This window comes from Strigops habroptila, chromosome 3, assembly GCF_004027225.2.
Source record: "Strigops habroptila isolate Jane chromosome 3, bStrHab1.2.pri, whole genome shotgun sequence".
NCBI lineage: Eukaryota > Metazoa > Chordata > Aves > Psittaciformes > Psittacidae > Strigops > Strigops habroptila.
In genome coordinates, this window is record NC_044279.2 from 37,971,109 (window position 1) to 37,992,303 (window position 21,195).

The 21,195-nt window shown below is 40.8% G+C and overlaps 1 protein-coding gene across 3 annotated transcripts in view; it reads left to right on the top strand.

The window, feature by feature from the left end:
• The first annotated feature begins 1,055 nt into the window (after positions 1 to 1,055).
• Positions 1,056 to 21,195, top strand: part of CNOT2 (CCR4-NOT transcription complex subunit 2) — a 92,530-nt gene continuing 72,390 nt past the window's right edge. For 2 of the 3 annotated variants that reach the window (XM_030478234.1, XM_030478236.1), the window contains exon 1: positions 1,408 to 1,480. The gene's annotated coding sequence lies outside the window, so the exon portion shown is untranslated. Of the gene's footprint in view, positions 1,481 to 21,195 lie in introns of all 3 variants that reach the window. The other variant, XM_030478235.1, reaches the window with a different exon arrangement.

A 21,195-nucleotide genomic window follows, 5' to 3' on the forward strand; every position in this document is an offset into this window, starting at 1 on the left:
ACCAGGATGCCACTTATGGTAGTTTTTAACAGTTTGTTTATACCAAACACATGAATATTTGAGTGACAAAGGAAATGTTAAAATATTGGAGTAACAAAATGTATTATCTTCCTGGACAAGGTGTATAGACATCAATTTCCATGCCACTGCACCCATGCTCAGCACGCAACTGCACTGCTCAAGGTGGTGGTGGTATCAAGAAATTGGCTAGTGTCCTGGCTTAGATGAAGGACTGTGTTCTTTCATCTTCAGAACATGTCTACATTGATAGACATTACTTGTCTGCGAAATTATTGACAAAACCCTGCTATTTCTGGCGAAGCGTAATACGCTTTTTGTTTGCATTTTTAAGCTTTGTGATGACTTCATAACAAAATTAAGGTAGAAATGTCATTGGTTTTCTTGATGAAGCAGAGAAGCCAGTTCATAAATAACACTGGGCTCGATCCTTTAAACACTTGTACACAGGTACAGCTTTGAATTCAAGAGGATTATTTGCATTATGAGTGCTTTATGCATCAGCATTTGCTGTACTCGAGCCACTGTTAAAACATACATGTTCTCAAGGTTAATAAATTAAAGAAGTCCAGTCGCGTTGTCTTAGCAATGCTCTTCCATTTTCATAACAGACACGGCGGAACGCAGTGCCCGCTGCTACCTCCCTGACAGAGAAAACACGAACTTTCACACAATTTGCCCAATCAGAAGGGTAGTTCCTGAGCCAGATCCTCTGCGGGCGAAGGCTCGGCCTCCAGAGAGGCCAGGCCGCGCCTTCCGCGCTCTGTAACCGAGGGAGCGGCGACAGGCCGGGGCCACAGGGGATGGGACACCCCCTCTGGACGCTGGGACGCAACCTGGGGGAGCGCGTCCGCCCGCCAGGGGTAGGTGTCCACAACCCCCCGGCACCCCTGCGGGCTCCTGCCTCCGCAGGGCGAGAGAAGGGCCGGGAGCCCCGCCGCGCCCGGGCCCTGCTCGCCCCACGCCCGCTGCCCGACCCAGCCTGGCCCGGCGCACCCGGCCTGGGCGCCGCCTGAGCCGCCCTCTCCCCTCACAAAACGGGGGCCGGGCCGGACCTCGCGTACGCGGCTCGCGGCGCTTCTGCCAGCGCCTCCGCCTGCCCTAGGCCCGCGGAGCACGGCGGGGCCCGGCAGCCCTACGGCCTACGTGACCCACCGCGGGTCCGGCCCCAAGCGCTGCGCCGCGTCTCCCGCGGGAGGCGGAGGGAGCGCAGCCGAGCGAGCCTCGCTACTCCTTCTTCCTCCTGCCCGTCCCTCCGCGCTGCGCTCCCCGCGGGGCCGCTCCGCTCCGCGCCAGGCCGTGCGGCGGCGCCTGCCCCCGCCCCTCAGCACTGCCTGCCGGGCCGAGCTGCGGCGGGGTCACGGCGGCGGCGGCCGGGTCAGAGGGTAAAGGTTGCTCCCCCAGCATCCTCCGTGCTGGATACTCAGCCATCTTGGATCCGCGGGACAAGAAAATTCATGCGGTGAGTCCGGCCCCGGCCGCCCCCTCCCCGGCCCCCGCCGCCGCACCGGGACCTGCCGCCGTACCGGCCGCGGGCCGATGAGGGAGAGCCGGGCGGCGGCGGGGCCCGCGGCGGGGCCCCGTGGGTCCGGGGCCGTCTCGCCGGGTTTCCGTTTGCTTTTGTCTCCGAGGGGGAGCGGGGGGGACGCGCGGCGCCCAAGCCGGGAGCGCAGCCGCAGGCCCGACCCGGTCCGCTGCCCCCCGCCCTCCTCCGCGGCCGCGGGCGGCGGCGGCCGCCGGGCGCCGCTCCGGGGCCGGCCGAGGCCGCGGCCCAGCGGTGCCTGCGCCCCGCATCCTCCACGGCTGCCGCTGGCAGCTCGCCCCGCGGCCCGCTCGACCCGCCCGGGACGGTTCCTTCCCGCCGCCGCCTCCCCGCCCGCCCCGGCCGGGTCCCGGGCCTAGCGGAGGCCGCCTCCGCGCTTCCCCCTCCTTCCTCCCGCCGAGCCCGTCTCCGCGCTGTGGCGGGGCTGCGCGGCCGCCAGGCCCCAGCCCGCAGCCTGCCTCCGCCGGGCCAGGCGCCGGGGCAGCGAAACCTGCCACCTACGGCCGGGGCTGCCGGCGGTCCCGCTCCCGGGCGGCCCCGGGCTGCGCGCCGCGCCGGAGTGGCCTTGCGGCCTGCTCCGCCGGCCCCCGGGAAGGCCCGGAGTGCAGAAAGGGGTGAGACAAGGGTGCTGCTGGCTGCTTTTCTCTCGAAAAATATATGGGTTTTTTTTGCCTGCGCCTTTTGCACTGTCCTCCTGGCGGCGGTTAAGGCGGTGTATAAACAGGTTCTGGTTTTCCCTCGGACGTGTTTGTAAAACAAACTTGAAACGGCCCGAGCTGCTTTCCCTGAGTGCTGCTCCCGGAGGAAGGAGATGGTCTTCCCCTGCCCGCCGGGTCGGTCGTTTGGAGCTTTGGCGTGAACCTGACCCGGGGGTTCAGGTGCAGGTGCAGGCTGGAGGAGGAGGTGGCACAGGGTGACAGGTTAGGGATGAGAGGGGGACACCGGAGTGGTGGGGAAGGGTGCAAGAGGCACTGTTTATGTTGTAGTTAGTGTGTGTGTGCTCCTGACAGAAACAAGGATGTCCTTATAGGTATTCTAGGTTCAGCAGATCTGTTTTGTGGTGGGTTTTATACGTGAAGTTACAGTTAACTTTGTTTTGGAGGTTTTGTAATACGAGAAAATGAAAACATGCTTGTGTTAGATGTGGGTCAGAAGCTGCTGATCCACATCTAACACAAGCATGTTTTCATTTCTACTGCAAGTCTGTTTTCTTGGGGAAAAACTTGTTTCCAACTTTGCGCTATTTTATCCCCAGGGGAAGGTAAGAACTTTTTGTCTCCTTCTTGTATATTTATGTGTGTGTGTGTGACTTTAGTGTGTGAAGGAGACATTCCTGTGTGCCTGCACGGCAGTAACATCTGGTGCTGGTGGCTCACTGCTAGTCTTAACTCTTCAGCTGGGGGAAGGGAGTTTAAGATGATCAAGCCTGCTGTCACATTAGTTAGTGGAAACCTTTATGTTTCTGGAAGTTAAATGTTAAGACTTGTAAAGACCTGCAAGAGTAGAATAATCGTTTATGTTTATATTGCGAAGGCATCTTTGCTTGGACCTGAAACAATGTGTGTGTGTGTAAGTACTTCGAGTTCTCTTGTAGTGGCATAGAACACAGCTCACAAGATCCAGTTTCATGATCCTGGAGACTATGTGTTGTGTGTCCAATGCCTTCCCACCCTCCCGAACTTCCAGTGTTGTTTATGTTGAGAATTCAGCTGACGTGCTAAACTTCAGGGTGTTGACTGCTTCTGATTTTAGGAAGGGATTTGAATACTTGCTATCATGAGCTGACTGACTTGACTTGCAAGTCTTTTTCCCTTTCACTTTCAGGAAGCTGTTGATAACACTTAACAGTGTAGTAGTAGATAAACCTTGTCTACGTTTCTCTCCTAGAAACTTAATATTGCTGTCAAAGTAGTCATTGTTATTGTAACCTGTTTGTGTGTCAGTGAAATGAAAGCAAAGCCCTTGGCTAAGAACTGAAAATGAAAAAAAAAAAGAAAAATCCTTGGAATTTATAAAAAAAAATTGAATTGAATTCTCTTTAAAAGAATCTAACTTTAGAGAATTGGTATTCAGTTGAAAAAAAAAAAGGGGCAGTTATCATGTGCTGAAGTTTGATGCTAAGAACTGGTCCTATAAGTGGCTGTTTGCACCTGAAGATCTTGGTCTGTACCTCACTGCCTTCATATGAAAGTTCTGTGTGCCTGCATTGGAATGGTAGCTCTCAGGAAGCATTTGTGCTCTTATTTACTATGCTTATAAAAGTATTTCTGTCTAGATAGAGATTAGCTCTGAAATTAGAAACATTATTGCATTTTTAGCCTCTGCTGTAGCTTTTAAAAGAATGTTACTTATATTTTTGTGTTGGTGGTGCAGGGGTCTTTGTTGTGTAGTAATTGCAAAGTTGTAACCACATCATAGCTTTAAAGCAGTCTTGTATCATAACTTTGTTTATTCAGAAATACCTTGTACCTCCTTGTTGTTATTGACTGAAGAAGTGAATACAACTTGAAAATACATCATAGGTGAATTAATATAGAGGTTTTTTGCACCTGGCTTTCTGGCTTGGTCTGGAAACTTAAGAGAAATGCTGAATTGCTGTTTTGTTATGAGGTAGTATAGAAAGTGCACCTAAGCTTCCAAGTACAGAATTTTGTTCTAAAGTAAGTAGGTCCTTATGTTCAAGTTTTTTTTTTTTTAATTAGGTTTTCCCTAAAAGCTGTAATGTGCTCGAATACACATTTTTAAAAGGTACCTTAAAAAAATGTGTTCCTTAAAAAATAAATCTAAAGAATTCTTGAATTCTTGACGAAATATTTGCTGTATTTGTTGAGAATGTTTCTAAATGTGAGCTTAGATAGGAAGCTCTGTGCCAGTTTATATAGAAGTACAGCACCATAGTAAGTCGAAACAGTATTTTTTGCCATGTATTTAAATGATTGCTCTCTAAGTGACACAGGCTTTCCCATTTTTAAAAATTAGTAGTACAGTGTATGCATGAATCACAGTGCGTGTTGTCAACAGCCAAGAAGTTCAAGTTAGGTTAGCTGTGCTTCATCTGGGCTTTTGAGGTATAAAGAAATAAAAATATGTATGTAAACATTCTTCTGCATAACAGAGATCTGCTAATATTTTTGCTTGAAATTTATCTTGATGTCTCAGATACGCTGTACTGAGCAATTCAAACAAACCTATTTCAGTTGTGTTTCCTGAATAGGGTTGGCCTTTTTTTTTTTTTTTTTTCTTTTTATTTATTTATTTTTTTCTTTCCAAATGTGCTTTGGCACATATGTTCTGTTTCTTGCATTGGTCTCCTGACCCAGGTTCTTGTGAAAACGCATGGACAACCAAAAGTTTGTGGGTAGTTTCATTGAGTTAAAAGCATGTACTCACATGTTGACAGTTAACTTTGTGTATGAGAGTCTTCAGGATGGGTGCTTTATGTTGACAGCTAACTATGCTTTTATTGAGCATTTTAACAGTGTAAGAAGAATTGTGTCAAATGAAGTTATTGCACAGTAGGATGTTTAAAATTGTCCTTATGGAATGATTTTCTTTGTTAGAGAAGGTGTGTGTATACCAAACATGGTGTCTGCTAAGCAGCAAGAGATTTCTGCATAGGAATTAAAATCTTTGTGTCTTTGTATCAGCAAAAAATAATAACAAAAAAAAAAATCAGATTGCTTTTAGTTTATGTTTTATCTTTCATTTATAATACTGTGCTGAAAATGGAATATTTGAATTGTGGTAACGTGTACTAGCTTAGCTTCTGGTCTGCTTGTGAAATAGGCCCCAAGTGAAGGTGTAAATGGTGCTTGCCCAAAGAGGTTACTGAGCCCTCCCGATTTGTCTTGAGGTAGCGTTGGTTATCAGTAGCGTTACAGAAAAGCGTGCGTTATTTTTTCCCCTTGACTTGCTCTGCCATCTGACCACTTTTTACACTGCTCATATGTTTAATTTCACAGCTCTCCACATTTCTTAGGAGGATTCCTATCAGATTATGCTGGTAGGTTAGAATTTGGTTATAATTGAGACTTTTTTCAGACACCTCCTTCTCTTGTTGAATTGCATTGCAGGAGTTGTTGGTCAGAAATTTATTAGTAAGCGAACCATTGTTTCATCTTGTTTTCTTTTTTTTTTTTTTTTTTTTTTTTTTTTTTTTTTTTGCGGGGTGGGGAAGGGAGGGTATTTTTAAGCGTCATCTTGTACCCCATGTTGCTCGGGGTTCTTTTCTGTTGCAGTGAGTAGTTTAGTGACCTTCTGAAGCATTCTCAAAGTTCTGCTTTTAAATTTTATTTTATACATTTGATATCAAGATGTTTGAATATCGTTGGCTGAGGTCAAGTTATTTGTAAAAAAAAGTATAGTTATTTAAAATGAAAACTAATATAAAATGCTTGTGCATTTGTGGGAAGTAAAATGGGTGCTCCTACTTTGTATTACTCTCTCTGAGCAGACAGTAATCCAGGGGATTGAGCATGAGCATAAGAGTTGGAGCATGCTTTCTGTCTTTGAGTTACCTGCTGAAGTGATGGGTGACTCTGGGTAAGTCATTTAACCAATTTATAGCCAAGTTCTAGTCTGTAGTGAGAAGATAATGCTTTCCTGTGTTTTACTTTCATGCTTCAAGGCGTCTGTGGAACTAGATACCAGTAGGAGTTAACATACATAGTCAGGGGAAGCAATATTAAAAACCTCAAAAGGGTCCTATACCAAATTCAGTGGGTGGTACTTGGGTTGTTTGTCCTTACGTATTTCGGAATTGTATGTCCATAACATTTTCATTGCATTCTAAATCTGTGTGTGTATTTGAAAACAATAGCAAGGGGTTTCCAGGCACAAAGAAGAACCAGTATGACTTATTCCATTAAAGCGACCACCAACTATTTTAAATTACAAATTGTTAGTATTTAGATTTGTAGGCAACTTCTTGGCAAGCAGATTTTTCTAAGGCTGCCTTCATAACACAGATGATGATCATGTAACATTATATATTATCTCTTCTGTCTGTGGGTTGTAGGAAAATAACTGGCCTAGTGCAAAATAACTAATGCTTGTGTCAGTGGGTTGTGCACTTGTAATACAGTCTATATGACTGCATCAGGTTGGTTGGTTTTTTTCCTCTTCCAGCCTACTAAACCCTTGCATTCTTTGAGGTAGACTTGTCTATGCTTTGTAATTGTGAAAATTATTCTTGCAAAGGAAGTGTTGCCAGAGAATTATAATGATGGAAAAACAGTCTGCTGACCTTCCTTCTGTTGTCCTGCTGTGTACCGGGTTTGTTCAGGTATACGTTTGGAATCTTTCACCATTCAGTAGTGCCGTTGTGAGAAAGTACTTATTGCATATAAATATATCTAAGAAAAAAAAAAAGGCAGGAAAGTAGTCATGAAGTGGGTATTTTACGTAATGAATAATTAGGCTAAAAGATGTATAGAAGGTCTTCCCTTCTTTAGAGTTCATACCATGGTTTGTGTTGTGGAGAAGTGGAAACCTGAAAGGTTTTCAAAAAGAAATCAGAGCTGTATGCAGTGTCAGCTTTTGAAAGACTGAATTTATGAGGAGCAGTTCTGAATGTAAAAGTTGCAATATTGTGTCCACCTGTAAAACTGTTTGCAGTAAAAAAGTCTTTTTAGATGAGGTATTTGATTAGTATGTTGCAGTGGCAGTACTGTCCTTGATACTTTGCTGTGTGGTACCTTTGTCAATATGTCAAAAGCATCATCAAAAAGTAGTAAGGTACCTTTGTTGGCTTATTTATGGACGTGGATGCGCATTTCTAGTAAGTTGATTCTTCAAGATCAAATTGATTAGGATCAGCATTATACACAAGAATAAGTCTTTTTGTGTCGTGGCAGAGGTTGAAGAAGGTTCATGTCCCTGTGCTATTGTGAAATGGAGTTAATTTCTTAGGAAGCTTTTTGGCACTTTCAGACTGATATATTTTGGGCAATGAATACATTACTTGTTTCTCCCCTAATTCACAGAAGTTCGGTTATGTAAGAACATACATGTTGTGGGACATCTCCGATGAAACAGGAAGTATTTCCAAATTTCTTGGAAAGATAAAATGTAGTTTTCAAGATATTGGTGCTCTTCTGAACTTTCCTTACCTTGGGTAGGTGTGTATTGTGACTACCAGCAGTACATGCTTGATGGAAAGTAGCATTTTCAGAACAATTTCATTAGGAATTTGCAAATGGTTGATATTAGCTGTAGATTGAATTTCAGGCCTCTGTTTCTTAAATGTGTCACCAGGCTGAATTTGTTTTTCTAGTAATTGAAAAGGCTCAACAAGTCTTGAAAACTGGGATGAGCAAGTGTATGTCTAGTTGGCAACCAGGAGTGACTGGCTGAGAGCAGGTGTCTTAACTGCCCCTTAACTGCAGCACATGTGTATTCCAGCATACAACTGCTGGATTTTTCTATAGTAGTGAATACGTGCATCTGCAAAGCCCATTTTTTAAAACAAAACATTTGGAGAGGTGTATTTTAAAACTAGTAGACTAAGCATAGTCCACAGACCACGCTGTTAATGTACTTAGCAAATAGCCTGAAGAGGAATACCATAGGCTGCAAATGAATGAACAGTGGTAGTAAAAATCTGTTGATAGTAGATTGTGCTTATGTCTGTATCTACAAGAAATAGCGGAAGCTACTTTGATAAATTCAGGTTGGGTTGTTTTGAAGAGCAGAGTGATGCATGACAAAGTTAGCTGTAATTTCTTAAAAAGTGGTAAGAATGAGAGGAACAGTGAAAATCGCAGATGGTGAGGGAAGAGCAAAGTTAGGTCTAGGCAAATGCAAGCTGGGTTCATTCTGTGGTATCTAGTAGCGTTTAAAAAAGCAAACACCTAGGAAGCTTTGGTTCAGTTTTTCTCAGGAGGTGTGATTTGTGAGATTGTTTGGTTTGTCTGTCCCCTCTCAGTATGTATATGTATATATAGAAATTTAAAATATGTCAAGTATGTATAGGTAACCTAACTTTTGAGTTAAATCAGGAGTTAAGCATTTAACTGAATTTATACTTATATTTATATGTGGAAACTTAAAACAAATCAGCAAGAGGAAGTAAGACTCAAGTTGTGGTCCTACAAACCTCATAAAACTGTGTCTAGGTAGAGGAAAGAAGCACAAATTAGTGCACCCTCTTGGAAAGGAGATAGTCAGCCTGGATCTAGTATGTATTCTGCAGGATGGCAGCTGGTTGGGCAGCCTGTGAGCACAGACAGACTTCCATAGTGTCTGCACCACAGCTCTCTTTTCCCTGGAGGAGAGGGGAGAGAGAATCATGAAGAGATGTGGAAAAGAAGGAAGTTGAGCGTTATCATGGCATGGGAGAAGTATTAAGAAACAAAAGAAGAAGTCTGTAAGAAACTATTTTGTATTAGTTCTGCTGCTCATAGGAAAGAATATGTCTGCATTTGTGATTAGTAGTGCGATTTCTTTCTTTAATGAATGCAAATTAACTTTCTTAGTCTCAGATGGTTCAGTATTTTTTGGGATTAGCAGGAGAGAACTCCAATCTGAATCGAATCTAATATTCTGCTCCAGCTGAGCAATTGTTCTTTGTGCACATTGATGTAACTGTCCATGGCTCTGCAACAGATTCCAGTGCAGTACTTAATTTTGTAATGTGCTTCTAAAAATAAGTGCATAGTCTTATGTAACGCTTCTTGTATTGTTAGCACCTAGAGGCTTCATCCCCACTGGTATGAAGCGGAACACATCCTACATAGTTCTTGATTGTGGGTATTTACATCTGAAATATTTTCTCTGTTAGTGTCTCTGGCCAAACAGTAACTCTGCTTATGTTTTAGGAATATCAAATATCTTGTTTGCACAGTTAGGTATGTTGCTCCTCTGCATTTGCAGAGTTTTAGAGTATTAGTTTGGCATATCTGAAGGAAACAACAGTTTGAAAGCACTATGTAGTACAGTAGACATTTGTTTCTCTAATTTAAAGAAGCCCGGTGGGTTCCTGCTCACAGGTCTGTAGACTTTCTCAGAGACCTCTCACATGATTTGGCTCTGCTCTGTAACTCTAATGGTTCTGAAAGCCTGTGGGTGCTGCAGACATGAAAAGATGTTAATTGTATTAATGCAACTTTGAGAGCAAACTTGAAATATGCTTGAAAATAAACCACTTTCTCAGTATTTTAGCTGACATTTATGCTCAAATTATACTGTTCTCGTAGCTGTTGTACACCTCTTGCTGTAGTCTTATCAATGTTTTGATCTCTTTTATGTGACTTTTTCTCATGCTTTTTGAATTCAGGCTGCAGATAACGTGTTAAATTAAATGATAGGATGCATCACATCTTACTGGTGGGATGACACCTGTGCAGAACAAACTTGTCATATGTAAATAATTTAAGGGACAGAACTTGGATTTATGAAGAATTATAGCTTCATTACAGAGTAGCTTGGTTCTCATTTTTCACAGCTTTTGAAGTAGGTGCTATATTTTTATGTTAGGAGCAGAGCTGAAATGTCAGAGTAGAGGATCTAAAGTTGAGAGTCTTGAAATCCAAGGCCAAACCAGATACATCCTTTTTTTGTTCTATTACTGTCCTTAGAAAAGTTAATTTTCTATAGTGTTGTTTACTGCCATCCCACGTGCTTCATTTTACAGGGTCCCTCTCTTTCCCTGAGGAATCCTGTTGTTCAATGAAGAGTGAATTCAAAGGGATCTGAGGTCTGAAGAAATAGATAATTGTAAAACTAAACAAACAGGTGGTCACTTCATTAGGTCGCAGCGTTAAGAACAAAGTAGATGCTTTATAGATGCTTTTAATGATTGCTGTATCTGAACAATTCAAATGATTTAATTTCCTGGCAGTGTTTAGGTCAGGTATCCAGAATTTTGGGGCAGGGGAAGTAGTCAGCCCTCAGACTTCTTTGTCAACCATGGAGGTCATCTTGAAAGACTGAAAAAATTGTAAAGCTTGGTATTTATGACACCAGAAGCCCAGTATGAGGGTTACCCTTGTCCTTCCTGAGGCCAAACAGCATATATACATATTCAGATAGGTAGAGACGTACCATTTCTACATGGATAGGTTTTGCTTCTAGGTTGGACTCAGGTTGTGCAGTGGGAGAGTGGGCAACGACAGTAGGTGACAGCCTACTGGAAGGCCTGTTATCCTGTGCCTTCTACCTTTCTTTGTGGATCTTAAGAAACTCTCGTGACCCAGCTTACGTACTGGGACACACACAACCCTCAAAGCACTGCACCACCCTTCCTGGAGGCCTGTGGGTGTCATCCCCTTGCCCTCATCATGGGGAAACAATCCCTCCTGTTCTTGGGGAACTGTTGAGTGTGCCTGTGAGGAGGAGCAGGATGTCAAAAACAAGTTCATTGTTACTCAGCTTTGCCTTGTGAATAGCAGTATTTTGTGTTTTTCTCAGTTCTGGGGTCTCCAAAAAGCCCTGGGACACGGCTGGAGCACTGTGGTTCTGGGGGAAGGAAGGACATTTGTCTGCTGGCACTGAGGGACTCCCAAGTACCACGTTCTTTGCATGGAAAGGCCAGGACTGTGCCTTAGCCAAGGTGGAGCAGGCATGCACCTTGGATAAGCAAGGCAAGGAGCAGTAGGGCAAGGGCAGGGGAAGCATCCCAGAGAGGAAGACCCTGTGCAGGCAAGACCATGTTGTTCTGTGCCTGGTGTGTCAACCCAGGCCTAGCCTGTTATTAATACTGCATTTACGGAGGAGAAATACAGTGTTTTTATAGTAAATATGTTCCACTCTTCTGTTTGGTATGTTTTCTCTTATTCTAGAGCAGTCATCCAGGGAGCCAAGTGCAAGAGTAACACATCAGTTGTATCTTTCAGTGTTCATGTGAGTGTATTCTAGAGTTCTCTCACCACAGCTGTCTGTTGTCCGTCTGTTCACTGGAAAGAGAAGACTGCTAATATCAAGGAGGCCTTGGCGGTTGTTGGCATATTATCTCGTGAGTCTTCTTGGCCTGGTTTGGGCACAGCTGTGTCAGGAAACTGTTGCTATCACAAGGTTCATGAGGGGTTGGTTGTTAGGAGGGAGGAGTTTTATAGAAAGAATTTCCTATTTATTTTTGTGTGAAGAGCCACACACACTTTTTACTGTCAACGCTTAATTGTCCTGTTAATATAATTTAATTTTGTGAAATTAGTGTTTATCCTGCACTCCTTGTATCACTTGCTTTTTAGAAGAAGTATTAGATTTTTGTAGAAGATCCTGTAACCCTCCCCCTTCCTCTCTATTCAAGTAAAACTTTGAATTTTTATGTCAATTTTTATATTCAATGTCTGCCTTTCTGAGTTGCAGCTTAGGGAGTGAATGGATAGTCTTTTCACTGACTAATGCAGGGTCAGAATGACCTCACATCCCTTTAAAGTTGCCCTTGCCACGACCCTCCATTAGACTGTGTGGGTATGTTTTGATCCTTCTGAGGTATGGATGTTTTGGTTGTGAACATGTTTTCTATGAAAACTCTTAGTCACTAATAATTGTAGTGACACTTTAAAATATGTTACTGTTTTTACTGGAAAGGAAAAAAAGTGTATAAAACTGCAAGAGAATGACAGATTTCACTTAGAAGGTAGACTTCTGAAATTGTTATGCATGAAGAGCATTTAAAATAATCCAGTTGTCAGTGTTGAACTCTAATACTGAAACAGGAAAAAAAAAAGTGAAAATGGTCTTGCGTAATTAGTTGCCCTCATGCTTTGTAGTGTAAAGCCCATAAGACATACCAAGTTTTGCCTTGGTTAACAAAAGAAAATTCCCTTTGGTGGTGTGTTTCTTCTCTCTGAATGCAGCTACCATGGTTCTGCCCACATTATCCTTTTTTTCTCTTTTTTCTCTCTCTGTCCTCAGAAGAACCACTTAGTGTTTTTCTCTCAGAGGTGACAATGAGGGTAAGGGTGCTATCTTGCAACAAGATGGATAGGCACTGGTAAAGTGGGTTTGGTTTGGGTTCCACAGCAAGGTCTTTTCCTTCACTGGGAACCTCACCAGGTCCTGCTCCTGTCAGTAGTCTGACCTCTGTGGACACTGTCAAACTGGCAAAATAAAATCAGCAAAAAACCCCAGAATCACAACGGCTAGATTACTAATGGAAACAGGTCCCTTAAGTAAGAATGAGACTCTTAGTGATACTTTGTAATTACAAATCTGTAACGAGGAGCTAATTTAAATTTGGGGTTGATGTATGAAGTGATAGTTATGTATGATAGTGATAAAAATCTATGCATCACTGCTGAGATGGTCATATCCTTCACACATTAATTTTGTGGTATGTCATATACGTTTTTTGTGATATCAAATATGTTTTGAAATTTTAACTATTGAAAGTTGCGGGGTTTTTTTTCCACTTAGTGTGAGAAACTTTGAATTCAGTTGCTGTGTAAATCAGGAGAGGAGCAGCTGTGTTCCATCAAAGAAGGATGAAGACATTCCTAGTTTCAGTGTAGGCACACAATGCTGTGAATTTAATTTTATCTGAAGACTGGATTTTAGATAAATGCAGAACACTTTAGCCTCTTTTGTCTCCTGTACTCTCAAAATGCCTCGTTTTTCTACCTTATGTATTCTTTTGGTTTGTCTTTTTTTGTCCCTGTACGTTTCTTGGTCCTTTTCATCTATTCTTTCACTTGGTTTCTGTGCTTCCCCAGCAATTTAAGATTGAAAAGACGAGTTTTGGGTTACTTCATTGTTCTTCCTGATGCTTAGTCTTTGTATTGCCTTGTCATAAACTTGTCTCATTTTCAGTTCATAAACTGAAAGGGATGTTGGTCACTGTTTATGTGAGCAGCCAGAAGTTCTGTTACAAACAAACTCCTCCCTTGTTCAGTACGTAAACCTCTGCTTCAATAACTGTTACAATTGCATACTCAAAGCAATCTGAATTTAAGAAATGGTGTAATGAAGGTTTTCTTTCCTGTCTTAAGTCAGGTTCTATCTGCATATGCCTGTTATGTAGGTTTTTTTGATCAAATGGCGTTTTCCGTTGAGGACTCTGGCCTCATTAGACAGGATGCATGGTGTTTGCTCACTGAGGTTTTTCTTTTTTAATCCCATTGTTCAGGTCATGCTATCCAAAATTTTAACTAAATTGTGGATTAATGTTTTCTCCCCAATTTCTTCATTACAGTTTCATGGAAGTACTTTATTATGTGTTTTTGAAGAAGTTATATTTTTATATTGCCTCACTAAGGTGACAGCCATGCATTACAAACAGAGAAACTGAAACATTGGCTTAATTCTTCATAACAGACATACCTTCCATTCTATTTTCAGCATATTGGTTAATGCTTCTTCATAGACTCCTGAAATATTTCAAGTAGAAGGCACTTGTGAAAATCTTTGTGTGGCTCTCCCAGAATTATAGGGGAACAAAAAAAAAAAGACAAACCTTAAGAGACAGGCATAATATTGGTTTACATATGTGGCATTTAAACATCTCAGCTAGACACGTTGTTTTCTTTCTATAGTCTCTGCGTCATTAATTAGAAGAGGATAGAGGTACTGCATCCTGACAGTGGTCCTTGGTCTATTGGCTCTTCACCAAAAACTGGAGGGAATCTGGAAGTGGTGGATCCAGGGTCTGAAGCTCCACGTGCTGTAGTGGCTGGGTCTTTGGGACTCTCTGCTTTCCCATCAGCGTCTTATACGTGTCTCTCTCTGCAGTTTTCTTTTTCTGTTCCTGTTCTGAACTCTAATTCCTCTTCTGGTTTCCTTCTCCCCTGTGTCCTAACTATCCTCCTGATGGCACCCAGCTGAATTTTAAGTGAATAATAGTATTTCAGTCCTAGGATGAAGTGTCCTTAGCTATCCTGTGGCTAGGCTTACATCCGCACCATCGCACAGAAGTCTAATGCAAGAGGGTGAAGTCCCATATGATCTCAATGTAGCATGTGAGTGGGGTGGTGTTGCAGAGCCTTACCAGCTGAAGCAAGCTTGAGCCAGGTCTTCCTTGTGATAGTACGCAGTGCCTTTCTAAGAGTGCCTTTCTGAGGCAACATGCCCTGCTTGTCAGTGTTGCACAGCTTTCAAGTGCTAAAGCATCCCAACAGACCAGATTGTAAAATGTTTTTACCTGGGGAGAGGACATTTTCCTGTATAAAAACATTCAGAAATGATCTGACTGTCTTACCTACTTTAAAAAGAAAAGAAAAAATAAAAAAAAATGTGTTGAGTTCAGACCGAAAAGTGGTTGAAGGAGGTATTTGGACATAAAAGGCTTGTGCATTCTGTGATTTGTCCAAGTGAATGAGTATTGGATCTTAAAAGCAAGGAGTAGAATTATCCAAGACAATATTACTGCCTGTGCTGTCTGTAACAATGTAAATTGCTCTTAAAAGTAAAACTGAATCTGTATGTTTTTCATAACTTTTTCTTCTTCCAAAGTAGTGCATTTGAAGGCAATTTAAAAGAAGGCCCAGATTAAAGTGTGCTTCGTGTACATGCAATTTATTTTGCAGTTCTCTGAATATGGAGTAGAAGAGCTGTAGAAAATTTCTGGAAAATGTTTAGCTAGAAGTGTTGGCTAAACCTCAGATTACAGGATTGTTTTCAGAATTCCTAACTTTAAAACATGATACAGTTTTCCAAGTGAGTTATCTGCCCAAGATTTATTTTGAAAATGACACTGGAGTTAAATGCTTAGAAGAAGTGTTTTTGTGCTCTTAATTTTTTTTTTTTTTTCTTTTCTGAAATGAAGCTTCGCTTGAGGAGAGAAGTTGTACCCATAGAAAGATTACTGACATCTATGACAATGGGGTTAGCTGTAACTTCATAGTTAAGGAGTGACTAACATTGCTACTTAAAAAGAAAAAAACATTTTGTAAATGAAGATACTTTAGTTGCAAGGGTATACGAGGGATTATATAAGGAGGGAAAGGGTGAAACAAAAGAAAAAGTGTTACAAGTGGAGTGTTCTCACATGAGGTGAAGATTTTAGTTTTATTTGGTGTGTTCATCTACATTAAAACCATAGTGAAAATAGTGAATGTGTCTATTCAGGTAATGTATAACTCATTTTCTCCTTTTCTTTGTATTTTCAAGTGAGGCAGTTAATACCCAGACTCAGTTATAAATCTTTGGCTGTCAATTTAAGATCCAGATTTATCCCACGTATCTTCCTCCACTTAATTTTAATGCTTGAAGTGAAATTACTCTCTTCTGACTTCAGCTGGCTAAAAGGTAGGCATCTAGGCCTCTGGAACTCCAGGGAAAGAAATGAAAGAACTTCTTATGTATCCTTCAAAACACATACATATACCAGAAATGAGCATTTACTCTCTGAATGAAGAAGCATAACTGAAGATAGCACATGTGTTACTGTAATGTGTATAATAGATGAAACAGTCAGTGTAAGTGCTGCTATACCCTTTTCCTTCTTTTCAGACCATGCTTGTGGCAATACACATACAGGAAATCTAGATGTTAGGCAAATATGCTCTAGATAATGAACAATCAGTAATTTCCACTAAGATGGACTTATAACGTGTAACTGTGACATTGTGAGTTATGCTTCAATTTCCAGGTAGAGTTTTTTTTCTTATTATGCAGGTGTTGTTTTCTGCCTGTAACCTACAGTTCTGGTAAAAATCTTCCAATATAAATAGGCAGTAGCAATGCTAGACTTGTGCTAAAGCAGAATAACCTAAATAAGTCTTATACCAGTATAGCAATTGCAGTATAATGTATCAACAATTGTGAAACCTTTGAATAATCGTTTTTAAGGGGGGGAAAAAAAAAAGAGGCATGCAACAATATATAGCCAGTAGAATCCCTGTGGAATTATACATTTTTTTGAAGACTTCCTCCATGTGTCTTTGTAAGTAGTGTTTATTGAGATCACAAATGAGAATGTGGTTAGCATATTTTCCTATAAGGGATCCGTTCTGGACTCATGTTTTCTTCTCCCCCCTCTGTCAGGCCTGTATTGTGGTGCTTGTCCTTCTTGGTGAAGGGCCTGTATCGAATTATCGTTTGTTTACTGACTCTTCACTGGCTTCTTAGTGCCTGCTCCTCAGGCACAGCGCCTCTAGGATCTTTCCTCTTAAGCCTTCTTTGTCTGGGAAAATCAGAGTCTGCAGTTCATAAAACTTACTTGGATTTTTCTGACTGAAAAGTGTGATAATTTTTTAATGTATAATTTTATGATGATGTATAGTCATTATAGTGTTAGTGCAAAGTTCTTTTAATTGTGTAGATCCTTAATGTGTGTGCCCCCCTTCAGATGCGTAGGTAAAGCATTGCCAATTTTGACTAAAATTACGTTTAAGTTAGTTTTGTGCTTATTTTTAGACAATCAGAACAATATAAATTGGATTAGGTGTATAATATGCGAAGTAGAAAGCTTGCAAGCTGTGTAGTTTTGCTCAATAAATGACTTGGTGGCCTCTAATTTTGCAATTCTCTTTAGATCTGTTGTGAGAACCCTTACTGGGCCACCATTCTAATGGTATGAAGTTAGCCCAAAGTACTGACTTTGCTTATATAAAACCCTCCTTAAAATATGAGATAGAGTTCTTGTTACCATTTCTGTATCCTAAGGAATTTCTAAATCAGCCTACATTGTCTTTTGCTTTTTGTTTGTTTTTTTTTTTTCATTTAAGTTTTGTCTATGTCGAGTATATAACATACTCAAGAATACTGAGTTCTAATAGTGTTGACATTTGTCTTTACGATGTGTTTTTTCTTTAAATTGGCTATTAGACTTGACAACTGCAGAAATGCACGTGATATTGATGGACTTACTATAAACATTTACCGTGAAAACTTTATACTTCTCTTTAAAAAGAAGAGTTCTGGATCGGTAAGAAATATAATGGTAAAAATGTAATTTTCTGAAAAGAGGTAGGTACGGAGTTGTTTAAGGGAGCCTCCATTAGGGCAGCAGAAGTGTGTTACTCCCATATACATCATGTAACTGACACATTAATCGTGCACTTCAAAGGAGTAAACTACTGAAACAATTTCTTTCATTTAGGCTTGTATCTTGGGATGTTTGGTCATAATTTAGGAACACTTTACTCTGAAAGAAAAGTATAAGTGAATTAATTGTGTTTAATTCAAAACTTTTTCTTAAAGGATTTTTTTACACTGGAGCCATACTAAATGACATTAAATAGTAACTATGCCAGTTAGAAAAGATGATGATCTTCCATACTTTAGTTAAAACTTTTAGCTTATGTTTCATGTGGTTTCGAAGACTCTTTGAAGGGCCAGTTCTTTTAAAAAGTGAAATTTCTTTTGTCTTAAGCATTAGCTGCCTTGCTGGATTTACTTTCAGTATTAAAACCTATAGTTTTTCGATATTGCAGATAATAGATTTAATAGAAGATTTTTTTTCCCCCCTTCATCCTGTTACAGAGAAGTACAAAGATTTCTGTTCTTTTTTTTTTTTTCTAATTTTCTAATTCTGTAGCGAAAAATATATTTTTACTCTTGATTTGCAAACATGGATTGCAATTTCCAAACTGATAGGCCATCAGGTATGCATTACAAAATTGGGCAATCTAGTTTTTTATATATAAATTTGTTTTGAGGGATAATATAATGCAAGATTGTGGCTTTGCTACATTTTACATTCTTACAGAATTTTATAAACAGTTCTCAAGTGAACTTGTTCCTTACAGAGCCTTGTTATGTTGAGAAGTAAAATTTAGGATTGTGTATTGAAGGATGCCTCAAAACATCTCAAACCCAGAGTGTCACTTTCATTAAACTAAGATAATCGTTCAAGTTTTTGTCCTGAGAAATAGCAAATTGCGCCAGTGTAGCTTAATACAGTACAGAGAAATGCCTGTGATATCACTTGCTATTGCAGAGGACTCTGATCCTAACCTCAAGATCAGGATGGTGAGCGAAGGAGATAAGGAAATTAAAAGCATGATACCCACTTAGAAATATCTTTAGCTTGTGGCCAGATAGGAGACTGCCAGTACTGTTTTCTCTTTTTCAAAGCACAAATTTGTTAAGTAAACAGTTTGGATTATTGGGCTGCTTAAAACTACCTGATGGACTTCCTCAGTGACATCTCTTGTTAACCCTGTAAGTAAATAATGTCTCTGTTAAAGGGTTAACAGACATTACTTGGGCATTAAGTCTAGCTTTCCTCAGTTAGCCTCAAGGACCTTCCCAGAGGGTTGTTATGGAAGGTAGTATCCAGATCCAGGGATTCCATTGCTGTGGCTGAGTTAGGAGAGGGGCAGCTGATGCTGGATCTCCTGTCTTGCAGATAAGTGTCCTGGAAGGTACTAGTATTTGATAAACAGATACCATACGAGACTCTAGGAGAGAGTCCCCTGAAGTGCTGTTTAAGAGTTTATAAAACAGAAGTCATTACACGGCTCTTCATTTATATGGTTTCTCTGATTCCTTGCAGCTGATCTTGCAGCTTGCCATTTCAAGGGCATAGAGGAATAAGCTCTGTCTTTGAGAATTATTTTTACTTCTCTGCCTTTCTTGAAAATGCCAGTGTTATCATTCATAGCCTGCAAGAGGTGTTTTGTACAGAAAGAGGAAAGCATTAGATGGAGAGATTTTAGAAGAAGGAACATAAAAAGCACTTAAAGTCTTGGACAGCGTGGGCTGTTCAGGACAGTGTCATGCTTTTCTCTCTTGGAAGTAAGAGACAGAAGCCATTCATGCAAGGCGATGGCTTCCACTATAAAGAATGATGTAAACCTATCCCGCTTTACTTCTGTGGTGTCAGCCTTCCAAGTGCAATGTCAACTGCAGAGCAATAGCTTTGATACAGCCATGTCTGAGCAAACTATTTATAATCATCACCGCCACAAAGCACTTTGTGCTTCCTTTTTTTTTTTTCCTTCATTCATAAAAGCTTCCTACCTGCCAGCACAGGTACCTGTATGACAGGGAAATGAGCAAATAAACATAAACCCAGGAGATCCTGCCAGTCTGTAAACTGGCTACAAAGTTGCTGTGAGAACCAGTGGAGAAGTTGGATGGTGGAGCCTGCTCTGATAAATCTGGAAAGTTGTTTTTTCACTATTCAGTGCTAGACAGGCTTGCAAGCACTGCCGTAGGCTCTGACAATTATCTCTGATTTCCAGCAAGGCAACTGAATTAAGAACTGCTACATCAGGGAAAGACAGGAACAAGTTTCTAAAGAGATATTTCAGGTAGTTTGCTGGGCTGTTCTCCAGCTTAAATGTCATCTAGGAAGCTATTGCTGTTCTTTGGTCCTTCTCACAAAATTAGATTTTGGAGGTCATAAATGGAATATTTCATAGATGGAGTAGGATCCTGGCTCACCAACTAATTTAAACGTGTCATTGAAGTAAGATGTTGTGTGTCTGTTCATGATGTGACTAATACGATACTTCACGGAGTATCCATTTGAAATTGCCTGAGTTGAGGTGCAAAATCCTTTTCTGTATAGGTTGTATTTTTCTGTAACTATCTGTAGCGAGTACACTTCTTTATACTGTATTTCAGGAATAATTTCTGCATTTTTGTCCTGCTTTGATACCTACCTAAAGGTGAGTATCATGCCAGTAAGCAAATGTCTAGAAAGGTCCTGTTGCTTCCTCTGTCAGTATTACCTTTTTACAGAAGTCACTTGATAAGCTACTAACCCAACATAGAAAAGGTCTGTTTGAACAAATGTGCAAAATGAGCTATGGTAAAAAAAACTTTATGGGGGAGAAACTTCAAATCTGTTGTCTTGCATTCCTTTCCTTTTTTTTTCCATTTTGTTTTTTTTCCATTTTTATCTGTATGCCTGTCTTATCCAAAGGTAGCTTTCCGATATATTCCTAACAGTCAAATTGCTTCTCGATTTCTTTAAGTGTGTTTATTTCCAGGAGCCAGGCTTTCCGCCTTTCTAGTAGCAAGTTCTAAGTCTGGCTCTTGGCTATTGTAGGCTGAGTATCCATTATAATAGGCTTATAGAATTTATTTCTCTTGGAATAACAGTTTTTGTAGTAAGTTCTGTTTGTCTCACTTCTCGAACTTTAGATAGAGAAACAGAAGCTGCATTCCTTGCATTCTGTCCATAGGCAGGGAATGAAGGAGGGAACCCTCCTTCTTTTCAGTGCCTTTCAGTAACTAATATAAACCTGGGAAGTACTCTTCTGTGTAGTAGCAAAATACACTAACAATTCCCCATAACTTTTGTTTCTGTTACTACTCTAAGCTGATTAAGGTCTATCCAGTACTAACAAATACTCACTGCAAAGTTTTAGCTTTAGAGACTCATTGATAATATGCAAAGGAAGGAAAAGTAGGAAAACTCATATCATGGTAATTCTCATTGTCAATCTTTAATAATACTGTCAGCCCCATTTTTGCTATTTGTTGTTTTGGTGTGCAAGTGGTACTGTCCGAGACCCTTGGGTTTTTTTCCCATGTCTCAGTTGTTCTTTAGGCTCTTGTCAGAAGTGAGTGAAAATGGATATAGGGCATGTCCATTTCAACTCAAAGCAAACTCTGAGAGAGACATAATATTTAGTCATCTTTTAATCTAAACATAAACTGTTTTCGTTTTTTACAAACAATTCATTATGAGAATGTATTGAACTTCGAAAAGAATTGTTTTGCATATCGATATTATAACTTAAGACATATTCAGAAGCCCAGATATATACAAGAACAAAGATTATACCAGCGTTATTTTT